The 26,771-nt window shown below is 49.1% G+C and overlaps 1 protein-coding gene across 4 annotated transcripts in view; it reads left to right on the top strand.

Annotated features, from left to right (window-relative positions):
* Positions 1–786: 786 nt before the first annotated feature.
* Positions 787–26,771, top strand: part of ABAT (4-aminobutyrate aminotransferase) — an 89,460-nt gene continuing 63,475 nt past the window's right edge. For 3 of the 4 annotated variants that reach the window (XM_027528261.1, XM_027528264.1, XM_027528265.1), the window contains exon 1: positions 796–905. The gene's annotated coding sequence lies outside the window, so the exon portion shown is untranslated. Of the gene's footprint in view, positions 906–26,771 lie in introns of all 4 variants that reach the window. The other variant, XM_027528266.1, reaches the window with a different exon arrangement.

The raw sequence follows: 26,771 nt of genomic DNA, 5'->3' as shown, positions 1-26,771 counted from the left end.
TCTTCATACAGCACTTCAATTTTTGTAAAGGCAGCTTCATCACATCTACCCTCTCACTTGTGCTCATGAAGGAGGTGTTATCACTGCTGTCTCCACTTACTGTTGAGGAGCAGAGAGGCAGAGTGACCTGCCCGAAAACATGCAGCAGTAACCATGGACGCCTAGTCCAGTGATTTTTGCACTGCCCCAAGGCTGCACTCGCTGGGAGGTGTTAAATGAATGGCAGCTCAGGGAGCTGAGAGCCAGAAGGCCCTGAGCACTTGCAAGGAGGGAGGGTGTGCGTGGGCGGGGGGTGGTGGTGGGTGGAAGGGGACCCTATGCTCTTTCGCCCTCCCTTTCTTACGGAACCTTGTCTAACTCTGAATCTAGGTTTCCCGGAGCCGGAGATCTAAGGCTCATGGTGCAGAGGGGTCAGCTACACACGTCTGCAGCCCCCAGTATCCAGAAAAGGGGCAGGGGGCAATTAAGGTCTAGGTTAAACCAGCCTAGAGAGCCTCCCCCCCCCTCCCGCCCCCCATTTCAGAGACGGGCTCCTCACACCCCAGCTCGGCTGGGGCTCCTCGCCGCCGCGGTCGCAACCCGGCTCCTCCATCCAAGGCCCTCGCGGCCCCTCCTCCGGGCCCCCGGCTCCTCCGCCCCCGGGAGGCCGGACTCTGCCCCCGGCCCGCCTTCCCCCGCCCTCCCGGGGGCGGTGGCCCGTGGCGGGCGCGCTCATTGGCCGTGGCGCGCGCGAGGGCCGGGACCCGCATCTCTGATTGGCCAGCGCGGCTCGGCGGAGCCCAGGAGCCCGGCGAGTCGCTGGGGGAAGCGGGGCAGAGACCGGGCGCCGCCGGAGCGCAGGGTGCGGATCGCTGAAGTCGGAGCCCGGCGGATCGGAGTCTGCACATTGGAGCAGAGGCCTGGAGGTAAGGACCTGGCGCCGGGTCGCGTGAGGCGAGCCCTTGCGCGCTAGCTGAGATGGAATCCTTCGGCCCTGCCCCCCAGGGAGCAAAAACGGGGCATCTTCTCTTAAGAGACCGAGCCCTCATCTTTCCGAGACGCGGGTCCCTCTGTCCCGAAAAGACAGAGCCGTCCACCGTCCAGAGAGCAAAATAGTTTCCTTTGCCCTTCGGATATGGGCCCTTCCTTCCTGGCCCCCCGGCTCTAGAAATAAGATTGCTCTCCCCACATTCCCCCTTGGAATGGAACGTGCTTCCCTCCGCCCCCAAAGTGGGTTCCAGCCTCCCCGGATTTCTAGGGCCCATCATTTCTTTGGAGACGCATGCCTCTCCCCCGTCCCTAAAAAACTAAGTTTGGATTCTTCTCCCCACCCTCCCTTCTCAGCTTGGAGATAACGGGGTGCTTCCTCCAGGAGGGAAAATAAGCCCCTTCCTAAAAGAAGATATCGCTGGCCAGAGACTCTGCATGTAACCCTCAAGTGCAATACAGACCTCCGTGTAACCCACCCCCCCCCAACTCAGAAACTGGACTCAATTGCCTATCTCCACCCCCAGTCCCCCTTCATCCATCAGAGACAGAAGACTGATTGCCTTGAAAACCTTTACATTTAAGGCATTTGGGAGATTCCTCCTCTTTCTCAAGATGTAAGAGGAGGGGTTTTCACATTCAGAAACAGGGCAAGGGTTTGGTCACCGGTCTGGACGAAGCCACACACCTCACCCCACCCCTTTAACCCTTTCGCACAAATCCCATCCCATTAACCACCCCCCTACCCTGTCCCATCCCTCCCACCTCTCTAGTCCACCTGATCCCATCTCTCCTTTCCTCTCCCACGATTGCCAGAGATAAGAGCAGAGGTTGAGGTTTAGTAAGAAGGTTTAGAAGACTGAAACCCTTAGAGCTGGGCTCCTCAGCCTAGAGATCATTCCTGGAGCCTCCAAACTGCCAGCAGAGATGGCCTCTGAGGCAGCAGGACCAGTGAGGAGCCCCCCCTCCCCACACACACACACACAAAGGACTGTGTCCCAAATATCCTCCCCTGAGACAGACCAACCCCTCTCCTGGAGAAGAGGGTGTCCATGCAGAAAGAAGGGCCCCCATTTGCCTCCTGGGGCTCCCCCTTCCTAGCTCCTGTGGACATTGCCCGGTGGAATTCCCTAGGCCCTTAGCCAAGAGAGATGCTTGCAGGAGCCATCCATCGGACTGGCTTCAATGAAGCTGGACTGAGGGACAGGTTGGTGGTGACCTGACGGGGGCAGGGAACCGCTTTGATCCGGCGGGTCAGAGTAAGGGGTGGCAGCAGAGGAGAAAAAACAAGGAGCTTTGCTTTGGAGCTGCAGCTGAGAGGTGGAGAAAGGAGAAGTGTGTGTCCCAGACGCCCAAAGAGGTCAGCCCCGAAAAGAGAGAAATGGCGCTACCTGGAGACCTTAGACCTCCCAGGGACTTGAGACCAAAGATCTTGCTCCTTCATTTGACGGTTGAGCAAGCAGAGGCACCAAGACGGGAAGAGACTTGCTCAAGGTCACCCAGCCAGTGGGTGGCGAAGCTGGTCACAGCCTCTCTGGGACTCATGGACCGGCAGGGTCCAGAATACTACCTCCCATCCTCACATTTAGAACCAAGGTGGTTGGGCACCAGGCTCCCCACTTGTCAGAGGTGGTGCAGAGGCTCCGCCAATGTCACGCATCTGGGAGGGGACACAGCTGGAACTCGGTGCCGCCCCCCAGCAGGTCGCTGTATAGAATCCATTCCCGGGCCCCTGCACTTCCCCGCTCAGCCCGTAGCATCTTTTTATTGAGCCAGCTGCCAAGTCTAGGCTTGCCAGAATCCGAATGGACTCAGGACGGCAAATGAGATCAGTTTTATTAGTCTGGAGCTGCTGCTGCTGGAGTATCTGTTGCAGGTGAAGCTTGCTCCAGGCTCTTTGAACAGCACCCCCACCCCCACCCCTGCAATGGAAGTCACAGCCCCTCCCTCCAGGGCCCCCTCCCTCTCCATCGCTTCCTTTTCCCTGTGACCCCAAGTTCTCTGCTGCCATCTCCCACCCTAGCTCAGAGCCTGCTTCTTTTCCTGAGGCATTGAACCCCCACAGAGCAGCAGCAACCAGGTCCCTACAGATGGGAGGGTCTTGAGGTGGGGACTCCCCACTGCCTCCAGCTGAGGGCTTGGCAGCGCTCCAAGTTGGAGCAGGGATCCAAGTTCAAGGTGCCAAGGTGAAAGTTCACAGTATGAGGGAGAAGCTTAGTGCAATGGGGGTTGAGGGATCCATCTCTGGCCCCTCTATTCAGGGTCAGAGCCCAGATTTGCTACTTAGTATGCGTCTTGGTGGAATTATTAACCTCTCTGCAACTAATTCCCTTAGTGTCCTTATTACGGTAAAATGAGTTCATCTTGGTAAAGTACATGGCATATGGCAAGTGAGGGGAAGCAGTGATTATGACAAGTCATAAAACCTCTAAACCTGGGTAGGGGGCTTATGCTTTTAGGTAAGACTTAAGACTCAAGATGTAGATCACCTGTCAGGCAGCGAAAAGTCAGCTCTTGCTTCGAGACTAGGATGGTGTCTTCCCAGAGAGATGGTGCGGGATGTGGAATGCACCCCAGACCCTAAAGTCAGATGGAGCCGGAGATCTACTTCTGTTACCGCTGGCTGGGCAGCTGGGCAGGCCTCTCTGAGCCTCAGTTTCCTCATCTTTGAATTGGGCTTGTTGGTGGGGGGAGAGGCTAGGCATCAGATACGAGATAGGTCTGCTGCTGCTGCTGCTAAGTCGCTTCAGTCGTGTCCGACTCTGTGCCATAGAAGGCAGCCCACGAGGCTCCCCCATCCCTGGGATTCTCCAGAGAGATAGGTCTAGAGCAGGGCAACAGTGTTGCCATTTGGGGCCAGATCATTCTGTGTTGCCAGGGGCGGGGGAGGGGGGCTGTCCCATGCATTGTAGGGTATGGAGCAGCATCCTTAGCCTCTACCCATTAAAGCCAGTCGCAACCGTTTCTAGTGATGGCAACTAAAATAATCTCCAAGCATGTCCTCTGGGGGGCAAAATCCCCCTCCCCGCATTGAGAACTGCTGGTCTCAGGTAGATTCTCCACTCATAGTGGATGATTGATGTTAGGAGAGCATCCTTCTTACTCAGGCTCCTTGTTCCGCTTTGTGCATCATAGAGGTCATGTGTCAACTGCTGAGCCTCCTGATGTTGAGGGCAATATTAACCCCTCACATTTCAACAGGAAAATCCAGAGCACCTCCATGTGCATTGCTGTAGGTTTCCCATTTTACAGGTGAGCTGAGGCCCACGGAGGTTGAAGGACTCTGCTAACAGCATTACCCCCATCCTTGCTAGAAGTCAAAGCAACTGTCCCTGCTGGAAGTCAAAGACAGTTTTAGAAATAACCTAGTTCTGGAGCCTTCTCAGTTCCTTTAGCAGTCTCAGAATTTTAACTGCAAGCTCTGGGGCCCAGCCATCCCTCAGCTAAGAAAGAATCTCCTGTAGAAATGCTAGGCCAATGCAGGAATGTTCACCCAAGGGCTTGGCAATCTAAGATGGGAAGGGGTTACATTATGTGGAAAAATGAGCCGTCTTTTTAGGAGAATGGGGTGGAACTATGCTCCTGACCTGGAGAGATCTCTAAGACATCATTTACTGAAAATGATAAAGTCACAGGATCAATATATTGGTATTTTAGTAAGTATATGTACATACATATAGGGAAGCGAGAAACATGAAAGGGGCCTCTGTGTGTGTGTGTGTGTGTGTGTGTGTGTGTGTGTGTGTCTATCCATGGGGGGCAAGAGGAAACAGGATCCTTTAGCCAGCTTACCGTGCATTAAAGGTGAGCCAGGCACAGCCCCCAGAGACTGAGACTTGCTCAGAGTCCTTTATCCACGATGCACACCAGGCTGGGGCTCTTTCAGCTGCCTGGCCCCCAGGAAAGAGAGGCAGGCAGGGTCTGAGGACTGGACATTCCTGCACACCCAGTCCCTCTTTCCTGGGAAGTGGTCATGCCAGAAGCTGCCAGTGACCGGAACTCAGGCCTTTGAGCTTCCTAAGAGTTCTGGAGCCAAGAGACAGAGATCTGAGGCCTCATGTCCACAGGCTGAGCCTCCGCCCTGCCCACAGGGGACTCTTGTCACCAGCATCCTGGTGGGGCCTGAGGTCACACTGACCAGAGCTGAACTGGGCTTCCACCAGCATGAGGGGGGCTTCCCTGGTGGCTCAGATGATAAAGAATCCGCCTGCAACGCGAGAGACCTGGGTTCAATCCCTGGGTGGGGAAGATCTCCTGGAGAAGGGAATGGTTACCCACTCCAGTGTTCTTGCCTGGAGAATCCCATGGACAGAGGAGCCTGGCGGCGCTACAGTCTATGGGGTCATGAAGAGTCAGACACGACTGAGCCACTAACACTTTCACTTCACTTTTTACCCTCACAGCATGACAGCCTAGGCCATGGACATTCTGTTTGTTAGTGCCACATTTTCCCATGTTTAGAAAGGCAATGGTAGTTGAAAGAGAGGAAAGAAGGAAGGAATAAAGAAAGAAAAGAAGGAAAGGGAGAAAGGGGGGGAAGGTAGGCAGAGGTGCAAAAGGAGAACGCGGCTCTGAGTTACTGTGAGGATTGGCTGAAACCCTTGTTCAAGCACCTGGGACCTAGTCCCTCTTCAGTAGTGTGAGTCCTGCTCTCCCCTTCCTCTCTCTCCTTGTCTGCCCTCCTTGCCAGAAAGCCGGGGACAAAAGCATCATGGGTGACAGCTGGGGAGCCTGAGGGCTTCCAGAACGCACCACCCGCTCCCCACTGCACCCCTACAGAAGGCCCAGGAAGTGGTTCTGAGCTGCATGTCCTCCTTTGTCTCCGCCACGTCTGACTAGCCTCGCTTTCCTGGAGGCACCAGGCATTTTAAACTGTCTTACCCATCCCAGGAATGGTATTGCCTGGTACAGCCTCTGATCACACATCCTCTCTGTCTTGGGGTCGACTTCCCAAGGGCAAATTGCCCTCCTCCTTCAAAAGGTGTCTCCGTGACCCTTCCTGCCTCCAGCCTCCCCCAGCGAGGATCCGTTTATCCTCAGAACTGAATGCTTAAACATCCGAGGCTTCCTTGGGTCTGTGACTGTTGGCTGGGTTTCCTCCCCATCTGTCTCCCTGGGGAGTAGACGTACATTCGAGTCTCTTTCACTTCCATCCTGAATGCAGAGCACTGTCCCTGCCACACAATAGAGACTGGATGAGCGTTTACTGCGCAGTGTGTGCAAGAAAGTGCTTGTGTGCTCATTTATATCCGACTCTGCAACCCCATGGACTGTAGCCCACCAGGCTCCTCTGTCCATGGGATTCTACAGGCAAGAATACTGGAGTGGGGTGCCATTTCCTTCTCCAGGGGGCCTTCCCGACCCAGGGTTTAAGCCAGCATCTCTTGCATCTCCCCCATTGGCTGGCAAATTCTTTATCACTGCACCACCTGGGAAGCCCCAGGTGATTAAAAAAAATGTGTATAGGATCTTAGTTCCCTAACCAGGGATCAAACACATGTCCCCTGCATTAGGAGTGAAGAATCTTAACTACTGGACTGCCGGCTACATCCCTTAATAATTTTAAAAGGTACAATTCAGTGACATTAAGTACTTTCACAATGTCGTGCAATCGTCACCTCTCTCTAGTTCCAGAACTCTTTTATCATACCGAAAGGAAACCTTGTCCCCATGAAGCCGTCACCTTCCCTTCCCCCAGCCCTTGCCAACCATTTGTCTGCTTTCTGATTCGATAGATTTGCCTGGTCTGACTATTTCATATAAATGGCATTATCCAACATGTGGCATATTGGTCTGACTTCTCTGCGGTAGCATATATCAGTACTTTGCTCCTTTTCATGGCTAAATAATATTCTATCACGTGGATTATATGCCAGTTGGTTTATCCGTCTGTCAGTTGAGGGGCATTTGGGCTTCCAACTTGACGGCTATGAATGATGCAGCTGTGGACATGTGTGTACAAATTGCAGCTTGAAGATCTGCTTTCCGTTCTTTGGGGAGTGGGACTGCTGGGTCCCATGGTAGCTCTTTGCTTAACCTTTTGAGGAATCGCCATGCCAGACTCCACCATTTTACAAGCTCACCAGCAATGTGTGAGGGTTCCAATTTTTTCCACATTTTTGTCAACACTTGTTATTTTCTGATTACTAGTATTACAATGTATTACCTTATTCTAGTGGATATGAAGCAGTATCTGATTGGAGGGGTGGTTATCTTTTTTTCTTACTTTATCTCACTGTGGTTTTGATTTATGTTTCCCTAATGGAGAAGACTCTTGAGTCCTTTGGACTGCAAGGAGATCCAACCAGTCCATTCTAAAGGAGATCAGTCCTGGGTGTTCTTTGGAAGGAATGATGCTAAAGCTGAAACTCCAGTACTTTGGCCACCTCATGCAAAGAGTTGACTCATTGGAAAAGACTCTGATGCTGGGAGGGATTGGGGGGACAGGAGGAGAAGGGGACGACAAGGGATGAGATGGCTGGATGGCATCACCGACTCGATGGACGTGAGTTTGAGTGAACTCCGGGAGTTAGTGATGGACAGGGAGGCCTGGTGTGCTGCAATTCATGGGGTCGCAACGAGTCAGACATTCATGACTGAGCGACTGAACTGAACTAAATTGAACTGAATGATAGTGATGTTGAACATCTTTTCATGTGCTAATTGGCCTTTTGTGTATCTTCTTTGAGGAAAGGTCCGTTTAAGTCCTTTGCACATTTTTGAATTGGGATGTTTGTCTTTTTGTTGTCATGTAAGAATTCTTTATATACCTAAGTATATCTTTGTCTTGCTATTTCCTCTTGCATTTAAACATTCGCTTAGCTCCTGGGGGTCAGGCCCTGTCTCGTGACTTTGGGATGTCAAAGTGACTGCCATACAGTTCCTGCCCTCCAGGGGTTCCTAGTTTAGAGCAAAGTTTCTTTTTCTTTTTTTTGCCACACTTTGCAACTTTCAGAATCTTAGTTCCCCAACCAGGAATTGAACCCAGGTTCCAGCATTGAAAACACCAAGTCCTAACCACTTAACCACCAGGGAATTCCCAGAACAGTTTTTTTACAACACTATTGCCATGGCTGGGGTGGGGTGGGCATGGAGGCGGGTGGGGTGCCTGTGTACTATGGGATGTTCAGCGGCATTTCTGGGTTTTATCCCACTCATTGCCAGTAGCACACTTACCTCCAAGTTGTGACAAGCAATAATGTCCCCAGACATTGCTAGATATCCCCTGGTTGGAAATCAGTGGTTTAGGAGCTTAGACAGGCATGTCTATCTACAACTTCTTGTGCCTAACAAGATGCCTAGTGGGCACTCACAACTTATCTGTTGGATGTTGGATGGGTGGGTGGATGGATAGATAGATGAAATAATGAATGCAATTTACAGGGTCTGGACATGTGCCTGAAAGTCGACTATGTGAAACAAAACATTGTTCTTCCAACTGGAATATTCTACCCCTTTCTGCCTAGCACAATGGTTCTCAGACTTGCACATCAGAATCCCCTGGAGGATGTATTAAAACAGAGATCGACAGGTCTCACCACCAGAATTATCACTCTGTTGAGTCACCGGCCTGGCAGAATGCTCCCAACCTGGTTTCCATGTCCCTTGGGAACCCTGCACCCGACTACCCCCGCTCACCAACTTGTCCGTCCTCGGAGTCTCATAGTCTTAACTGTCAGCCTCTCCCACTTGGACACTAACATTTATTACTTTGAACGATCAGCAACCAGGGCTTCCCCAGTGGCTCAGCAGTAAAGAATCTGCCTCCAATGCAGGAGATACAGGAGACGCAGGTTCGATCTCTGGGTCAGGAAGATTCCCTGCAGGAGAGAATGGCAACCCATGCTGGTAATCTTGCAGGGAAAATCCCATGGATAAAGGAGCCTGGCAGGGTACAGTCCATGGAGTCACAAAGAGTCGGACACGACTGAAGTGACTGAGTACACAACACATCAGCCACGTACTGGTTATCTGTCTTTCAGCCACTGCTCGGAGAGTTCCTGCAAAGCTGGGACCCACTGTGTCATGGCATCTTGCTGCTCAAAGTGTGGTCCAGCACCCAGTGGCATGACATCGCTGGGGAGCTGGGGGGAAAATGTGGGCGCTTGGGCCCCACCCAGCATCCTACAAAGTGCAGTCTGCGGTTTAACACTATCCTGGTGGGACGAGGGGGTTCATGTACACCTTCAGGTAGTTTGGGAAGCTCGTCCTTGGCCATCTCTGTAACCTCAGAACTCAAAGTTAACCCCTGTAGCCTCGCTGATGTGTTACCTTGACAGCATCTGTTACATTGTAAATGGTGCCTGAGCGGGAACATCATTAGGGTGTTACTGGCCATCCGTATCTCCGCCTGATGTATTTTATCTCTTGGAATGCCTGAACTCACCTTGCTTCACCCATTGGAAAGCCAGAGGGGTGGCGTCTTGCTCAAGGTCAGGCGATGACCATAAAGCAGAATGGAGAGATGGCCATCCGTTTCCTAGAGGGGAGCAGTTGAAAGGCCACGGTTACGACATGTGAAAATACAGGGTGGGAGGGTAGCGTTCAGAGGCTGCTGGGGTGCTTTTCACACGTGGAGAGCTGGGAGATGATTTAAAAGTGGGCCAAGAACAGGAACTGAAATGGTATTTTTTTATTAATTAATCTGTCTTTCCTGTGCTGGGTCTTCGTTGCTGTGCGGGTTCTCTCTAGTTGAGGTGCGCGGGCATCTCATTGTGGTGGCTTCTCTTGCTGAAGAGCACAGGCTCCAGGGCGCATGTGGGCTCAGGACTTGTGGCTCTGAGACTGGGCTCACAGGCTCAGGAGTTGTGGCTCACGGGCTTATTTGCCCCGTGGCATGCAGAGTCTTCCTGGACCAGGGATCAAACCCGTGTCCCCTGCATTGGCAGACGGATTCTTAGCCACTGGACCACCAGGGAAGTCCTGAAATGGTATTTTTTTTTCATTTATTCAGCCAGTGTTTGTTGAGTACTTTGTAGATGTCAGACATTGGCATCCCGTGTATGGTATTAACAAGGAAAACAAGGTCTCCCACACCAGAGGATCTTCTAGGCTAGCTGTCAGGATGTGCTGTGTGTGCTAAGTCGCTTCAGTCGTGTCCGACTCTTTGCGACGCTATGGACCATAGGCCGCCAAGCCCGTCTGTCCATGGGATTCTCCAGGCAAGAATACTGGAGTGGGTTGCCATTCCCTTCTTCGGGGGATCTTCCCATCCCAGGGATCGAACCAGAGTCTCTTATGTCTCCTGCACTGACAGGAGGGTTCTTTCCCACAAGTGCCACCTGGGAAGCCCAGCTATCAGGGAACAGGCCCATAAACAACCAGTCAGAGAGAAGAGTACCAGGAAGGTGGGAGTAGATAGTAGATAGAGGGAGGAGCTCAGAGAAGGAAGAGGTTCTCTGTCTCTGTACCTGGGCATGCTGGGAAAGAAATTTCTGGAGGAAAAGGCAGAAAAGACAGGAAAGATATTCTCAACAGATAGGACACAAACAGGGGCTCACAGACTTCATGGAAAACTCTTAAAATCTTCAGGAAAAAGTAAAAGGAGGGGTGGTGATAAAACCATGACTCCCTTAGAGATACAAAGATGAACACTTAATGATTCTGTTAAGTTCATTCAATGAAAGAACCAAGCAGATGTTGGAAGAGGTTCAAAGGAAAAGTCAAATAAAGCACAGTTGTCTATGGAGTAAAGGAATGGTGAACTCCATTGCAAATGGAGGCAAAAAAAATGACTGGACAAGACAGAATTGGCTCCTCTGTGAGATTCCTGGGCTTCCCAGGTGACTCACTGGCAAAGAAACCACCTGCCAATGCAAGAGACATGGGTTCGATCCCTGGGTTGGGAAGATTCCCCTGGAGGAGGAAATGGCAACCCATTCCAATATTCTTGCCTGGAAAATCCCATGGACAGAGGAGGCTGGCAGGCTACAGTCCATAGGGTCGCAATGAGTTGGACCGACTAAGCAGCTGAGCATGCATACACACATCAGATTCCTACAACTTAGAAAGAGTTGGAAAAAAAATAGCTGGAAGATAATGTAATGAACAAGGCTAGAATCAGATATCTTAAAAGTTTGTGTGGTATGTAAACAATGCATAGTTTTCCACTGAGATGGCTTTTTAAATAAAAAACCAATGTTCAGGGAGGTGTTTGGCAGAGGCTCCCCAGGGTGGATGGCTAAGAAGAGGGGAGCTGTGAGAAGGCCAGATCATAAACAGCCTGGTGACCCTTGATGCTGAGTTTAGACTTGACCCAGAGACCCCTGGGGAACCTGGAAGGGTTTTAAGTAAGGAGGTGACCTGATTTGATTAGCACTTGAGAAATACTCTTCAGGAAGCTTCATGGAAAGTGGACTGACTGTAGGAGGAGCCTGTTTGTTAGAAGATGAGATGGTGGGGGCTTCACGTAGAGTCGGGCTCAGCAGATTTTTTTTTTAAGGGGCAGATAGTAAATATTTGAGGCTTTGTGGGCCATGCAGCTATAGTCGCAACCACTCGACTGTACCGTGAAATGTAAATGAATGGATGTGTTTGTGTGCTAATAAAACTTTATTTACACAAACAGGCTGGGGGGGCCGGATGTCTCCCGCCTCCCAACTAGTTTGTCAATCCCTGACCTAGAGCGGCTAGAGCTGTCCATGGTTTTGACAGGTCTCCTGTATCCCTTTCTCTAGATGTTTAGAGTCTACAGGCAGCTATTGGTCAGGCTTCCCTGATGGCTCAGCAGCTGTTAGTGGGAGCAGGGACACAGGTCCCCTGACTTTGCGTGTGGGTTCCCTGAGGGAATCAGACAATCGTGGGGGCGGATCCCTGGCCTTTCAGCAAAAGCTTTCAGGACCTCGAAGCTCCTTCAGGGTGAGACTGGCTGAACAGCCTCTTAAAGCAGCCAAAAGAGCAAGCCACCACCACCTCAGCAGGGCCATTCCCATGTGAGATCAGAGCCTGCCTCCCTTCTCTTTGCCCAGAGCTGTAAATAGCTCTCTGCTGGCTTTGCAAACCGAGTGCCGTTCTGGGGACAGGCTGGAAATGAGCACACCGAGGAGCATTTGTGCAAATTACTGCCTGCATGCGGATTTGCATGGCTGGCGTTCTGCCCCAGTCGTAAGTGCACAGTCCTCCCAGGGGCTGAAAACGGGACTCAAAGAAGAGCCACCCACAGAAGAGCATGGCCGCGATGACCTAGGGTCAGGGTCCCAGAGGGATCCAGGGCTGGGCTGCCAGGGTAATGATAAGTTTCAGGGACAAGAGCAAACATTCAGAGGACCCTGGACAGACTTTCAGCTTAGGCTCTGTCCATCCTATTGCAACGGCCCATGAACACTGGCAGCTCATATTTGCCAAGCATTCAGCGGGTGCTAGGGCTGTTCTGAGGGTTTCATGTGTATTTGCTCATCTCATTGCTCATAACAACCTAAAGAGGAAAGACTGATCAGGTTTCAGAGGCGGAAAATGCAGGCTCAGAATAGATGATTGACTTCAGGCTCTCATAATAAAAACATCAAGTCTAGAGAGAAACCCAGGCATACGGACCTGGACCTCTGCTAATACTAAGCCCCATGGATGCCGCTGTTTACTCTGGCCTCAGTTTACTCATCCATCAAGGGGAATAATCTTGTCTTATCCTTTGATGATCACAATAGAGTTTGCGAAGACCAGCTGCGATGGCAAATGAGAAAGCAGTGTTCGAAAGTCCAAAATGCTGAATAAAGCTAGTGGTGAGTGGGTTCAAAGTTCAAAGCGCTTCCAGAGGCAGCCAACAATTTGGATCATTTGCAGTAATTGATCAGATTCAACCCTGTGCAGCCCCTTGACATCCTGCTATGGGCTTAGGTTGGAGTCTGTTGCTTAGCTGTTCCTTTGGGGGTCAAGGAAGAAGTCCTATGGAAAGTAGCTGTGTAGCTGGCCTTCTGAGCTCCCTGGAAGTTGTGACTTCTGGGTCTCAGTTTCCCCATCTGTAAAATGGCAACAATACTGCCTTTTGAAATAGCATATTTGTGGTTATTAGGGCTTCCCTGGTGGCTCAGTGATAAAGAATTTGCCTGCCAATATAGGAAACTTGAGTTCAATTCCTGGTCTGGGAAGATTCCTTGGAGAAGGAAATGGCAACCCACTCCAGTATTCTTGCCTGGAAAATCCCACGGACAGAGGAGCCTGGCAGGCTACAGTTCATGGGATCGCAAAAGAGTCAGACACAACTGAGCGACTGAGCACACACACACACACACACAGATTAGATGATAAGAGTGAGTGGTCGGAAGCTTTCTACCTGCCAGGCACTGGGTTCTATTTGGATTATCTCATTTAAAGCTTTCAATAATCCAGGTGGGAATGACCTTCTTTGTGGACGTGGAAACAGAGAATTTTAAGTTTCTTGGCCAAGATCACAGAGGAAAGAAGGGCCAGAAACTGAATTCGGTCCATAGCAAGACTATTATAGTGTTGTCATGAACATTCTAGAACAAATTGGTTGCCCCATTTAGACTCTGCCAACTGTGTGTATGAGGAGTCCCCTTCCTCCATACCTCTCCAGCTCCAGCACCTCAACTTGCTATTATATTTCAGCCATTCCAGGAGTTGTGTATTTTTTTTAAACATTTCTCTACTAACTGAGTTCATCACCTTTTCTATATTATGTATGTTGACTACCTGGAATTCCTGTTTTATGAAGTGCCTATTAAGATCGCTTGTCCATTTTTCTTTGCATTTGTCTGCTTTTCTTTTTCTTATAGATTTCTAAGAGTTTTCTTAATCTATTTGGATAAAGATCCCTCTGCCAGTTATGTGTTATGGATCTTCTACTCTGTGGCATGAATTTACTTTTCAATGGTGACTTCGGGTTATTGGGACTTTAATTTTTAGATGAACTCATACTCATCTTTTTTTGTGGTTTTGTGTGCTAGTTCAGAAATTTAAAGTCATTCATGTTGCCCCTCTATTTTCTAGAAGGTGTCACATTTAGTTTTTCATATTTATCTCTATCATCTGCCTGGAGTTGATTTTTAGGTATTGAATGAGGTAAGATCATGATAAATTTTTCTTTCCATATGAATAATCCCACTGAGCCAATATCACAGACTCTTTAATTAATTAATTTATTTATTTTTGGCTGTGCTGGGTCTTTGCTGCTGTTTGCAGGTTTTCTCTAGTGGCGAGCGGGGGCTACTCTTCATTTCGGCGGCTTCCCTTGTTGCAGAGCGGGAGCTCTAGAGCGCAGGCTCAGTAGTTGTGGTGCACGGGCTTAGTTGCTCCGAGGCACATGGGATCTTCCCGGCCCAGGGATTGAACCCATGTTCCCTGCATTGGCAGGCAGATTCTTATCCCCTGGGCCACCAGGGAAGTCCTAGGGTTGCTTCCATGCTGGGGAATCTGTTACCTCTGTAGTAACACGTGGGTCCTGTGGCCTCATCCCACAGGTCCTGGCTCTGAGCATCTTGGTTTTGCTGGCAGTGGAAGCGACAGTTTTTCCTCGCAGGCAGCCCGGGTTCTGCTGGCGATAGCATCTGCCAGGCTCGACATCAGGTCTGGAACCCTTCTGTCCCCGCCAGCGAGCATGTCCTGCCTGCTGGGCATTTGCAGGACAAGCCTGAGGCAGGCCCTGCGCCATGGACCTGAGCCAGTGCTCTTCATTCATTGTCATCTCTGCTCATCACCCCACAGATGAGCAAACAGCAGCCCAGAGCACTCAAGCCACTGGCCCAAGACCACACAGCTTCCAAGGGGCAAACGTGACGGTTTTCTTTCTTTTTTTAAATTTTATTTATTTCTTATTTTTGGTTGTGCTGGGGCTTTGCTGCTTTGCACAGGATTTCTCTAGCTGTGGTGTGGGGGGGCTACTCTCTAGCTGCGTCATGCGGGCTTCTCATTGAGGCGGCTTCTCTTGCTGTGCAGCACAGTCTCTAGGCTCACGGGCTTCAGTAGCTGCGGCTCTAGATCACAGACTCCATAGTCGTGGTGCACGAGCTTAGCTGCTCTGTGGCATGTGGGATCCTCCCAGACCAGGGATCGAACCCAAGTCCCCTGCATTGGAACACGGATTCCTATCCACTGCGCCACCAGGGAAGTCCATGACAGTTTTCAGCTTGCTACAAATTTTATTTTCCAAACTTGAATAGTACTTTTTTTCTCCTCTTCAAAATGGTGGATCCAATTCTTCAGGAATTTCACCTGAAGAATTCCAACTTTGTTTAGAGTCTGGATTCTAAAATATCCCCAAATCTCTGCCTAAGACCCCTCATTCTGCCCTTGGCACTGCTTTTTCAATTTTGTACCCAGCATGGGGTTTCGTTTCTTTCTGCACCACGTAGAATAATTAAGAAGATTTTAATGTCAAGATACATGTCTGCTGGTTTTTAACAGAACTGGAGGAGGAGGGAGAGAGCTCTATCTATGCCGGCACTCAAAATCTCATTAAATGGATCCATCCCTGTTTTGGGAGGGCTTCCCTGGTGGCGCTAGTGGTAAAGAACAATGTAGGAGATGTAGGAGACTTGAGTTCAATCCCTGGGTCGGAAGATCCCCTGGAGGAGGAAATGGCAATCCACTCCAGTACTCTTGCTTGGAGAATCCCATGGACAGAGGAGCCTGGTGGGCTACAGTCCACAGGGTTGCAGAGAGTCAGACATGACTGAAGTGACTTAATACACACTGTTTGGGGATGGGAAATCCAGACAGAGCTGACAAGATTGATGATGTTTTCATGAAACTGGGCATCTGTTGTGTTCCTTGTGGGTTCTTATTGAAGGAATTTGCTGGCGAGAGGACAAAGAAGCAGAAACTTTGGAGTCTGGAAAGATGGTGTAGTTTTGGAATAAGGATCCGCTTCCCCCTCCACAGTGGGATGTGTGGGGGGTGGAGATGACTATGCTACCAGACTACAGATTTCCATTAGTCCCTCCATTTGCAAACCGTACTTCCCATACTGGCTTCCACTTCTGTTTTCTGAGCACCTACTCTGCATGGCAGAGTAGGCAATGGCACCCCACTCCAGTACTCTTGCCTGGAAAATCCCATGGACGGACGAGCCTGGTGGGCTGCAGTCCGTGGGGTCGCTAAGAGTCGGACACAACTGAGCGACTTCACTTTCACTTTTCACTTTCATGCATTGGAGAAGGAAATGGCAACCCACTCCAGTGTTCTTGCCTGGAGGATCCCAGGGACAGGGGAGCCTGGTGAGCTGCTGTCTATGGGGTTGCACAGATTCGGACACGACTGAAGCGACTTAGCAGCAGCAGCAACTCTGCATGGCAGTGTGCTGGGTGCTGCAGTTACCCTCTCTTTATAGTTGTTTAGTCGCTAAGTCGTGTCCAACTCTTTGCGACCCCGTGGACTGCAGCCCACCAGGCTCCTCTGTCCATGGGATTCTCCAGCCAAGGACACTGGAGTTCCCTTCTCCAGGGGATCTTCCTGACCCAGGGATCAAACCCACTTCTCCCTCATTGCAGGCAGACTCTTTACCACTGAGCCACCAGGGAAGGTCACCTCAAAGAGAAATAAAGAAACTATACTCCAATAAAAATTAATTAAGAAGTAAAGCTGGCCTTGGGCCACATTTGGGCTGGTGCTCACAGACAGAGAAGGAGAAAGAAACTCTGGAGGCCACCGCCTCCTAATACTTGAGTTCCAACTGAGGACCCTCAGCGGGTGAGTTCACACAGCTCTGTGCCCCGTTCTCCACCCACACGGCACACATTCCCGAGCTCCTCCCCATCCCCCACCAAAGACCGTGCTCTGGGAGCCACTGAGCTGGTACTGGGAATGCTGGCATCCACCTGTGTCTACCCCGAGTTCGTATCCAGGAGAACTTTTTCCCCACATCTCTTCAACTCTGAAATGAAGAGTCCCAGGTTTGCTTGGGGACATCCTTTGGAAAGAAGTGGCATGTCAGTGCCACATGGTGATCGGGGGAAGTTGCTGAGTCTGCAAGGCATCGCCGCACTTGAGCTGGCGATAGGAGCAAGAACTCCTTGGAGACGTCTGTGAAAAGACAGGAATGAGAAGCAGATGGTTCCTAGTAGCTGCGATAAGAGGCCAGTGACTTGCTGTACGTCTCATTTTCTGCAGGAGCCAAATGATGGTAGAGATTATGTTTCTCCGCAAGCGTAGTATCACCCCATAGCACTGTGCTCGTGATTCTGCAGAAAAGCAGGCCCATTGTCACTTATTCAATACAAGGTGGAGGGGGGGTGGTGAGACTTACTGAACCTTCCGTGGGTCTCAGTGTCCCCATCTGCAACAAGGCTCTGCCTTTGCCTCACAGGATGTTTACAAACATCATTGATCAGAGAGCAGAGAACATCAAGAGGCACTTCAGCTTTCTTTGCCTGGCTTTCTTATCCACTGAATGGGAAGAAGTCTTCCTTGTTGTGGAGCAGTTTTTTTTTCCTGTGCTGGGTCCTCGTTGCTGTGCTCTGGCTTTCTCTAGCCGTGGCGAGCGGGGGCTGCTCTCTAGTTGCGGTGCACGTGCCTCTCATTGCGGTGGCTTCTCTTGTCGCAGAGCACAGGCTTTAGGGCTCAGTAATTTCGGCACTCGGGCTTAGTTGCCCTGAAGCAAGTGGGGTCTTCCTAGAATAGGGATGGACCCCGTGTCCCCTGCATTGGCAGGCGGATTCTTAACCACTGAGCCTGATGCCCCGGCCCCAGAGGTGTCCACATCCCAAGGACTGAGCAACACTCAACACATAAATTATATTTTGCATCAACAGTAAGAGAGAGGTGAAGGGGAGCTTGCATCCTGGGGCAGGGAGACAGATATATCCATGAACAAATGGGAAACGGTGAAGGGCCTCAATGAAAATCAAATTCCGTTACTTGAATTAATGGCAGTCAGCAAGGCCATGTGAGAGTCAGACCATAAAGAAGGCTGAGCTCTAAAGAATTGATCCTTTCAAACTGCTATGCTAGAGAAGACACTTGAGAGTCCCTTGGACAATAAGGAACTCAAACCAGTCAATCCTAAAGGAAATCAACCCTGAATACTCATTGGAAGGATTGATACTGAAGCTGAAGCTCCAATACTTTGGCCACCTGATGCGAAGAGCCAACTCATTGGAAAAGACCCTGATGCTGGGAAAGACTGAGCACAAGAGGAGAAGGGAGTGACAGAGGATGAGACGGCTGGATCGCATCCCTGGCTCAACGGCCATGAGTTTGAGCAAACTCTGGTAGATACTGAAGGACAGGGAAGCCTGGCATCCTGCAGTCCATGGGGTGGCAAAGAGTCGGACACAACTGAGCAACTGAAGAAAGAAAGAAAGGCCTCTCTGACTGGGTGTTTTCTGAGCTGTGAAAGATGCCAGTCATTCAGAGACAGGGAAGCATGTTCCCAGGTTGGGGGCTAGGCTCTGCATAGCAGGTGCACACAGGACCCCGTCCAAGGACTTTGAGGTTATAGTGAGAAGGTTGGGTTTTATCCTCTTTGCAATCAGACACCGTTGGTAGGTTATTAACCACGGAGTGACGCGATCTGCTTCACTTTAAAGCAATCTCTCGGGTTCAGCCCTCGCTACAAAACTGGTCCCTTGTGCTGGAGAGGTTGGGGACCACTGCTCTACAGTGACCTACAGTATTTACAGCAAGTAATACCGCCTTCCAGACACAAGAGTGATGTACAGGTTTTCACTTAAAATTTTTCCTGGTCAAAAAGCAAGATGGGGGGCTTCCCTGGTGGCTCAGTGGTAAGGAATCCACCTGCCAATGCAGGAGACATGGGTTCAATCGCTGGTCCAGGAAGATCCCACAAGCCACGGAGCAGCTATGCTGGTGTGCCACAACTTCTGAGCCTGTGCTCCAGAGCCTGTGAGCTACAGCTATGGAGGCCCAAGTGCCCTAGAGCCTGGGCTCGGTAACAAGAGAAGCCACCGCAATGAGAAGCCCGCTCATCGCAACTAGAGAGCAGCCCCACCTTGCCTGCACAGCAAAGAAGACCCAGCACAGCCAGAAATAAACAAACAAATTCTTAAAAAAAAAAAAGCAAGATAGGATGTCCCTGGTGGTCCAGTGGTTAAGACACCACATTTCCATTGCAGGGGACTCCGGTTAGATCCCTGATCAGGGAACCAAGATCCCACAGGCCACACGGAGGAGCCAAAAACTAGGGAAACAAAAAAAGCAAGATCACGTCAAGGTGGGTGTGGGGGAGTGTTGTAAATGTTGGTAAAGACAGAAGAATGGGGCAGACAGAAAATGCTGGCTCCAGAGAAACACACACCTCCAGCGCTGCCGGTGTGTTAGCAGGAAAAAGAGCCCGTGCGTGCTGCAGCGGGCGGCGCGGCCAAACCCACGCAGCGCGCTTTCTTTACAAACTGAACCCTGAACCTGGATACGCGTGCGTCACCGCTGAGTCCTAAGGAAGGTAGGATCAATCTGTGGTTTCAAAGCTTGGAAAGCTTGGATCAGTCAGTGTCGGCTAACTTTTTCTGGAAGGGCCAGATGGCCAGTGTTTCTGCAGTGCGGCTATATGCTTTCTGTCGCAGCCACAGAAACGAACGAGCAGAGATGAGTCTTCATTTGCAAAAGTCACGCAGCTGGCCTCAGTGTGCAGACTCATAGCCTAGAATTTGAAGCCCCGGGCTGCCAGGCCTCAGCACATGCTCTTGCCTGGCCTTCCAGGAATCCCAGGTTTCCTTTCCCAAGCTCCCCTTTCCTTCTGTGCCTTGGGATGAGTCTAGAAGTTTCGAGCTGTGGCGACAAGACGTGCCCTGTGCTCCCTGACCCTGCTGACCTACTTTCAACTTTCAAGTATTTTACACCCGGGATCAGAATCCAGTTTGACCTGGTTCAGTGCCAGAGAACAAACGTCCTCTTTGGAGTCCACCTGAGAGCTCATCTCTTCCCACGCCTTCGGAAACCAAACGGAACACAGATCAATGTTCCAGTGCCTGTGAGGCTCTCTGTGAATGCCAATAACGTCAAGTTACCCAGCACTTATTTTCCTGCGATTAGATGTCTAGACACATTCGGCTGCCATCAACACAAGGCTGCCCGCGTTATAATTTCTTTCTGTGTATTATTAGAGAAAGAGAGAGGCTGCTTTCAGATCATTAGCGACGATTCAGAAAATACCAAGAGGCGGAAAAAGGTAGACTTCTCCGTAGCCCCATATCCAAGGCAAAATGGTGTTGAACAGAAATTTCATTTCTTTCCAGCCTTCCTTTTTCGTGTATTGGTTTATGGGCTTGTTTTTGCATCTGTATGAAATTCTGGCCAGACTGCATATAAAATTTTATGGTCTTTCACTCTCATTTACATAACTTCAGAAATCGTTCCCCTGCCTTTTTACCTGGTTTTCAGTAAATAATTGTCATATCACAACTCATTTGAGCAGCCCTTTGCTGTTGCTTGTTCACATCGTTTTTAGTGGTCCACTCTTCTAAAATACACTGTTCTGAACAACAGAGCCCAGAACTGTTACATTCTTTAAGATTGACTGCATTAGCTATGTTTCTGGGGGTGGAATTATTTGGGATTTAAATATTTACTATCTCTTGACTCTTTATGGCTCCATTGTTTTCTAAAAGTGTTGAGCCCAGATACCGTACACCTCAGTCTGTTTGGAGAGAGAGCAGGCATGATGTTCTGACTCTCAGATCAGATATGCAAATAACATAACTCCCAGGTGCTTGCTTGCTTGCTTGGTCCTACCTTCTGGGTCTCATTTCAAAGAGAGGGAATTGACTCCATAGTTAACACACACCCTTAATTTCACAGGTGCTATTTCTTGAGTTTAACTGTTTGCTAGCAAATTGGCCACATTTCTAGAACTTCTAGACCCATTGGGTTAGGATTTTGCACACAAGATGATGTAATTTATTTTTTTTCTTTTCCCTTTTAGTTGACTATAAGATGTCAAATATAGTTCCCTGTGCTATACAGTAAGACCTTGTTGTTTATCTATTTCATATCGTTTGTATCTGCTAATCGCAAACTCCTCGTTTATCCCTCCCCGCCTCCCTTTCCCCTTTCGTAACCATACATTTACCTTCTACGTCTGTGGGCCTCTTTCTGTTTTGTAAAGTTTGTTAGTATCATTTTTTTAGATCTATATGTAAGTGATATCGTATGATGGATATCAATAATTTTGTAATATAGTTGTGTCATTTTGGAGAAGTTTGTTTTCTTCCAAGTCCTGAGCTCTCTCATCTATAAACTGGGAATAGTAAGGATCCACTCCATACATAGTGCTCATGTGCCAGGCACTGTGCTGGGGACCCACCCCTTCTCTGGGGAATGGGGAATGGCCTGGAAGACACAGATTAAGAAAATACACAGGGCTTTCCCAGTGGTCCAGTGGTTAAGATTCCAGCTGCCAGTGCAACGGATCCCTGGTCTGGGACGATTCCAAATGCCACAGGGCAACTAAGCCCATTCAGCACAATTGCTGAAGCCCAGGCTCTCCAGAGCCCATGTTCCACAACCAGAGAGACCACCACAGTGGGAAGCCCACGCACAGCAGCAAAGACCCAGCACAGCCCAAAATAAACACACAATAAAAGTTTTAAAAAGCAAGATACACAAATAAATGTAGATGTGCAATCTGTGATAAATGTGAAGGAATAATAACACAGGGACTGGTGAGAAATTCCAGCAGGATAAGCATATTTCCATGAGGTTTAAAAAAAAACAAGCTTCTCCAAGGAGATAACATGTGATGTTGGAGACCTCTGTGTGTGTGTGTGTGTGTGTGTGTGTGTGTGTGTGAGCTCAGTTGTATCCAACTATTTTCGACCCCTTGGACTACAGCCCACCAGGCTCCTCTGTCCATAGGGTTATCCCAGGCAAGAATACTGGAGTGGGTTGCCATTTCCTTCTCCACAACTCCAGTAGTCTTGCCTGGGATAAACCTATGGACAGAGGAGCCTGGTGGGCTGTGGTCCACAGGGGTGCAAAAGGGTCAGACTCAACTTAGCAACTAAACAAAAACAACTTTATATATAAACTTAAAAAAACTGGAATCATTGTATCAACTCTCTAAAGAACATAATGCTGTCACCACACCACTTTTCATATATATCCTTCCATACTGAAATCCCCCTAAAAACAACGGGGTTTACCTCATTGTCATTAAAGGATATGAAAGAGAAACCCCCCCCCAAAAAAAGAATACTGGAGTGGGTTGCCATTTCCTTCTCCAGAGGATCTTCCTGACCCAGGGATGGAACCTGTGTCCCCTGAATTGCAGGCAGATTCTTTACAGTCTGAGCCACCAGGGAAGCCCCAAATAGGACATAAAACTAACTTTAAAATTTCATCTCTTTCCCTTTTTTGGTAACATGTTCAGTAGGGGGAAAAAAAAGTTTTAACAGGGATATTCAGTCATTTGAGAATGGCTCAGGTCTTTTTTTTTTTTTTTTAATTGGAGTACAGTTGATTTACAATAGCTAAGTGAATCAGTTATACGTATATCAGCTCTGGTCTTTATTGTGTCCTATTTTAGATGTTAGGTGATCTATGAATTTCCCAATGATTTATATCTTTTTATTTATTTTGAAAACTTTATTAAATTAGAGTTGATTTAATAGAAAATTTTAAATTACATACCTGACTCGAATTTAGAATTGACCCTTGACCAACAGATTGAACTGCACAGATTGTTTTCAATAAATATAGAACTGAGAGACTTCCCTGGCAGTCCATTGCTTAAAGACTTTGCCTTCCAGCGCAGGGGATGTGATTCAATCCCTTGTCGGGGAGTTAAGATCCCACATGCCTTGCGGCCAAAAAATCAAAATGTAAAACAGAAGCAATATTGTAACGAATTCAACAATGACTTTAAAATAATGATCCGCATCAAAAATATCTTTTAAAAAGTACAGTACCTATATTTTCACTTTATAGGTCTTTGAATTAACTAAGCGTGGTGGAGAGTTTGTGCAGGATTAGAGCTCACAGTATGTGGAATACAAAAAACTAAGGTTTGAATCCTGAATCTATCCACATATGTCAGCTTCCTGCCCTTGGGTGAGTCATTTATGTTTTTGTTTTTGAGGCAGAGAGAGCACTACGCAGATTTTGGACTGTGGGGGTTGGTGACCGTGACGCCCATGTTGTTCGAGGGTCAGGTGTATATTTTTAACTGCACTGATCTAAATGGGTTCCCCAGGTGGCACAGTGGTAGAGAATCCACCTTCAATGCAGAAGACACAAGAGATGCAGGTTTGATCCCTGGGTCAGGAAGATTCTCTGTAGAAGGAAATGACAACCTGTTCCAGTATTCTTGCCTGGAGAATCCCATGGACAGAAGAGTTTGGTGGGCTACAGTCCCTGGGGTAGCAAAGAGTCGGACACAACTGAGTGACTGAGCATGCACACACACAAAGTTCTGACTTAAGAAGTAGGAATGATTAAGGAATGAGAAAATTGTGGACTCGGCAGCCAGAAAGATTTGGGGGTACCCGGGTAGCACCCCTCTGTTATCAGGAAGCTTGCTAACCTGTCTGTACCTCTTTCATATCTGCAAAATAGGAGGAAAAATCCCTAACAGAAAGGAGTTGTTCTGAGGCTTAAAAGAGATTATATAGGAAAAGTGCTTACCTCAGTCCTAGACACAAAATAGGTGCTCAGACAGAAGCAACAGGTACAGCTTTTGTTCCAGCTGCTTACGGGTGTTTGGCATTCAAAAGTGGGCTGAGCACACTATGGAGAACAGTATGAGGGTTCCTTAAAAAAAACTCAGCATTCAGAAAACGAAGTTCATGGCATCCGGTCCCATCACTTCATGGCAAATAGATGGAGAAACAATGGAAATAGTGAGAGACTTTATTTTTGGGGGGCTCCAAAATCACTGCAGATGGTGACTGCAGCCATGAAATTAAAAGATGCTTACTCCTTGGAAGAAAAGCTGTGACCAACCTAGACAGCATATTACAAACCAGAGATATTACTTTGCCAACAAAGGTTCATCTAGTCAAAGCTATGGTTTTTCCAGTAGTCATGTATGGATATGCGGAGAAGGCAATGGCACCCTACTCCAGTACTCTTGCCTGGAAAATGCCATGGATGGAGGAGCCTGGTAGGCTCCAGTCCATGGGGTCGCTAAGAGTCGGACACTACTGAGCGACTTCACTTTCACTTTTCACTTTCATGCCTTAGACAAGGAAATAGCAACCCACTCCAGTATTCTTGCCTGGAGAATCCCAGGGACAGAGGAGCCTAGTGGGCTGCCCTCTATGGGGTCGCACAGAGTCGGACACGACTGAGGCGACTTAGCAGCAGCAGCAACAGCATGTATGGATGTGAGAGTTGGACTATAAAGAAAGCTGAGCACCGAAGAAATGCTTTTGAAGTGTGGTGTTGGAGAAGACTTTTGAGAGTCCCTTGGACTGCAAGGAGATCCAACCAGTCTATCCTAAAGGAAATCAGTCCTGAATATTCATTGGAAGGACTGAGGCTGAAGCTGAAACTCCAATACTTTGGCCACCTGATGCGAAGAAATGACTCATTTGAAAAGACCCTGATGCTGGGAAAAATTGAAGGCAGGAGGAAAAGGGTATGACAGAGGATGAGATGGTTGGATGGCATCACCAACTCGATGGACATGAGTCTGAGCAAGCTCTGGGAGTTGGTGAAGGACAGGGAAGCCTGGTGTGCTGCAGTCCATGGGGTCGCAAAGAGTCGGACACGACTGAGCGACTGAACTGAACAAAAAAAACCCTAAAACTAGAGTTACCACACGATCCAGCAATCCCACTCCTATGCATCCCAGTGTTCACAGCAGCACTGTTCACAATAGCGAGACAGGGAAACAACCTAAACGTCCATCAACAGGTGAATGGATGAAGAAGATGTGGTCCATGGACACAAGAGAACACTACTCAGCCACGAGGAAGAATGAAATCATGCCGTTTGTAACAACATGCATGGAGCTAGAGATTATCAAGCTGAGCAAAGTCAGAAAGAGAAAGACAAATACCATATAATACCCCCATATGTAGAATCTAAAATGCGACACAAAGGAACGTATCTGTGATACAGAAAGACTCACACACATAGAGAACAGACTTGTGCTTGCCAAGGAAGAGGGGCGTGGGGGAGGGAAGGATTGGGAGTTTAGGATCGGCAGATGTAAACTATTATTTACAGGATGGATAAACAACAAGCTCCTACTATATAGCACAGGGGACTATATTCAGTGTCCTGTGATAAACTATAATGGAAAAGAATATTTTAAAATAATATACATATACACACGCATATAGGTGTAACTGAATCACTTTAGTGTTCGGCAGAAATTAACACAACATTGTAAATCAACTGTAATTTAAAAGGAAGTGGGCTGGGGCTTCCCTGGTGGCTCAGTGGTAAAGAATCCACCTGCCAATGCAGGAGACAGGGATTCGATCCCTGGTCTGGGAAGATCCCACATGCTGTGAGGCAGCTCAGTCCCAGCACCACAGTTACTGAGCCTGTGCTCAGAGCCTGGAGCCACAACTGAAGCCCGCACACTGTAGAGCCCATATGCTCCGCAACAGAGAAGCTACTGCAATGAGGAGCCCACGCACTGCAACTAGAGAGCAGCCCACACAGCAACGAAGACCCAACACAACCATAAATAATTTTAAAACAACTAAAAATAATAAAAAGTGGGCTGAGTAGATCTGAAGGTAACTCCCTGGGTGTAGCAAGATGGCTTCGGGATACGCTTTTCACCTCTATCACCACCTTTGATCTTAAGAACCACCCTGCAAGGTATAGTCAGCCCCTTGCAGAGCTGGAGAAACTGAGGCACAGAGGCCCTGCAAGGTCTGCACATGACCTCAGACCAGGTGTCCTCCTGTCAACCCCGTCGTGCTGCCTTGAAATTTGCCACACCTCTGAAGTGTGTTCCAGTTTTTGCCTCACCCTCTGGTTACGTATGGCGCTAGTGGTGAAAGAACCTGCCTGTCAATGCAGGAGACTCAAGAGATAAGGAAATGGCAACTCACTCTAGTATTCTGGCCTGGAGAATCCCATGGACAGAGGAGCCTGGTGGGCTACAGGCCATGGGGTCGCAAAGGGTCGGGCACAACTGAGGAACTAACACACACTCTGTCGTCCTCCCGAAACAGGGAAGAAGACCATCATCTAGCACCAACCAGCCCCTGCATGGCTGACCTCCCTGAGGGTGCAGTGGGGGAGCTATGTGTTTTCTGGGGAGGCTCACGAAGCAGGGCGGCGTTTCTCATGAAGAGCTAGTGTTGACACTCGTGACTGCTCATAAAGCCATGTTCCCCAGACCCACTGGTCCACTTAAGTCTCAAACGAATGTGATACCCAAGTCTAAGAGCTGCTGGGGACTCAGGGGACATTGTCCCGTACTGCTCCTTTGCAACTTCTTTGGCTTAGATTTTGATCAGTTGCTCTCCCACGTATTTGTAGAAATGTGTGCCCCCACCAGCTTGATCAGATAGTTCATCATCAATCAGCGTGGAGAAAGCAGAGGGAGAGTGAGATGGCAGCTGAGAGGCCAGTCAGGAGGCTGGGGCAGCTGTCCACCTAAGATACAATGGAGACCACAACTGGGACAGGAGAAAGAGGAGAGGGTGGAGGCTGGAGCTGGTGTGGAGGGGAAATGCCAGGGCCTACTACTGAGTGAAGGGAGGGAGGGAGGGATCAAGGCTGTGTCTCGGGTTTCCGGCTTGAATAACTGGGTAGACAGTGGTTCTACTTGCTGCTATGCTGAACACAGGGAATGGAATAGAAGTGGTGAAGGGGGAAAGAATGATGGTGTTTAGCTGGAAATGTATCGAGCTTAATGTGCAGGACTCGGTTGGAACAAGGAGGAAGATTCAGGGATGGGGAATCCTGTGTGGAAACCATGAGCACACATG

Source organism: Bos indicus x Bos taurus, chromosome 25 (assembly GCF_003369695.1).
Source record: "Bos indicus x Bos taurus breed Angus x Brahman F1 hybrid chromosome 25, Bos_hybrid_MaternalHap_v2.0, whole genome shotgun sequence".
In the NCBI taxonomy this organism is placed as follows: domain Eukaryota; kingdom Metazoa; phylum Chordata; class Mammalia; order Artiodactyla; family Bovidae; genus Bos; species Bos indicus x Bos taurus.
This window is presented reverse-complemented; position numbering and strand designations above follow the sequence as displayed.